Here is a 2463-nt window from a genome sequence, read left to right on the forward strand (position 1 = left end):
TTCAGATGCTGCATTTAAGAGGAAGGTGAACTGTAGCTAAACTAAACTCTCGTATTGCTCACTTAAGTACGTCCTGCAGGCCAAAAATCCATTTAAATAAAAGTTCTGTTTCATATTTTTACCTAATTGACTTCCTAAAGTATGAATGCATGGCATTATTCCTATTCCGATCAAAAAGGTATTTTCATTTCAGAGTAACTTGAACTTTAATAAAAAAAAATTATTTTTTCCTTGATTTGAAAAAATTAGGCTACACGCCCGAGAAACCCACATTTGGGGCATTCGCAGGAGTCAGCACGACCGTAGTGCAATGGAAAGGCCTCATCCTGGAGGAACCGCCTTCGTGATCACGGTAACCCCTACGCCAGGTAATACTAAAAGTGATAGTGATACCTGCACTGAGTTCATCGCACAACTGATGATGTAATAGAGTAACAGGTCATATAATAGAGGATTTCCACCTTTATTTGTACAAAAACTAATTTACATTGCTGGTATCAGCTATACTAGTATGTTCAATCCAAACCTAAAACTTTAAGCATGCAACAATGTTTTAAATAAAGAATCGTAGCTATTAACATGACAATATTAAGCGTAGAAATTTAAAGTAAACAGGCCTTGTATATGTATAAATATATTTAAAATCCAAGTCAAAATTATTGAGTAGGTGAATTCCAAATACTACCAACTGGGATTTTGCAAAGGATTAATCTTTTCCAAACACTTTTCCAAGTCTTTTCCTGTAATAATTCACTAGCTATTTTCTAATATTTATATCACTGTTATGTAAAATCAGCTGTAATAGAAATTAGTTAATTTATTAGCTGTATGTACGTTATATTATATATTGCTTAACGATAATAAATTATAAATAAATAATAATACAATAAATAACAACAAAAATTACTTAGTCATCGTTTAAGAAAGCGTTATTACAATAGTTCGGAAATAATTTAAAGTAACTTTATTAATTTTAAATGCATATGGCCGGAACACATATGGGCATGAGACAAAGAGAGAGAGAGAGAGAGAGAGAGACAACTCCCGTACTGGTAGTCACAGAACGGTAGTGTATGAGCACTCAACATATTGTCCTATTTTATACAAATGTTTGTATACCGTAGGCGTCCAAAACGTTTGAAATGCTTCCTAGCGTCAATCGAATTTTACTGCGTTGACGAGTTCTTGGAATTTTTCTCGGAGACCACCCATTGGCGATGGACAAATGAGACTTGATTGTATATATTTCAATGTGGCAGGATTGTGGTGTGAATGTTCAAAATCTTAGAATTAAAAATTACGTTTGTCATGCAATTTTAATTGCTACGAGCAAGAAAACTATTTGATTAGAATATCTCGCCGGTTGTAAAATTAACTTTTTATTTTACAACCTAGTTCATATTTAAAAATGCATGGTTCTTCCAAAGTTATTAAATAGTAAAGTCTAATACATGCAGAGTTCTTTAAGTATTGTTAAAATACTGCTTCTCTAGAGGACCGATAACGTACATAAGACGCTCATGTACGGAACATATATCTCACTGCTGTGAGTAAGTATCCGATATTCAGGATTACCTCGAGATTTATCTGGCTTTAGTGTTTAGTATTGTACATGATATCCTGAGATTTATATAAAGTTAATGTAAGCTAATACTCGCTCCTTAATCATGCATATTAGAAAAACTTTATACCCATCACCTAGCTTGAATAAATTCTATCTTTGCCCTAATAGAACATTGAAGAATGAACACAATAAGAGTGCTATGACTGGTATGCAATAAAACCATATGATTTAAATGTGATTACTACAATCGTAGGCCTCGCACTAGTATACTATTGGAAACTAAATTTAAACATTAAGAGTTAATTAGGTGGAACTGAAAGTTGCAAACGTTGTCAAGGAGGATAACCTCCAAAAAACCATTAATGCCGTAAAATGTATCTTGGAGAGCGGATTTCAGAGGACTACAAGGGAGGCTACGGAAATAGCCCTGTGTTGGTCATTTATATTGTCTTTTTTAAAGGATGGACAGTAATGGGTTATAAGAAATTAAAGTTAACACAAAAATAATGTTAAACAATTTTCATCTGAAAAACTTAGTATTGTTATTGAAAAAAATAATCCGGTATGTAAAGTACAACGTATGAATTATATAAAAGAGGTCATTTTCTAAAGGAAAACATTGAAAGGAATTAAATATGAACATGAAGGGGAGATTTTTAAATTTTAATAATACCTCAGGGTAGTACTTTAACACAAAGGTTTCTGAGATACGTGCCATGAATTAAACTAACTCTTATACTATCGTTGTACTATAAGCAACAATCACACCTATATCGCTTCATATTTTGAAAAAGTTCAAAATATTAAAAATCCAGTGCTTTAAATAGCATTAGTAATTATAACTATTTAATTATTTTGTTAACGAAAACTTCACGGTAGTGTTCATCTATCTGAAAGAA

General features: G+C 32.2%; 1 non-coding gene across 1 annotated transcript; it reads right to left on the reverse strand.

Moving 5' to 3' along the window:
- Positions 1 to 209: 209 nt before the first annotated feature.
- Positions 210 to 376, reverse strand: LOC124372530. The gene has a single exon (XR_006923341.1). It is a non-coding gene; the product is annotated as a U1 spliceosomal RNA (small nuclear RNA).
- Positions 377 to 2463: the final 2087 nt, after the last annotated feature.

This window comes from Homalodisca vitripennis, unplaced genomic scaffold (genome assembly GCF_021130785.1).
Source record: "Homalodisca vitripennis isolate AUS2020 unplaced genomic scaffold, UT_GWSS_2.1 ScUCBcl_3258;HRSCAF=8679, whole genome shotgun sequence".
NCBI lineage: Eukaryota > Metazoa > Arthropoda > Insecta > Hemiptera > Cicadellidae > Homalodisca > Homalodisca vitripennis.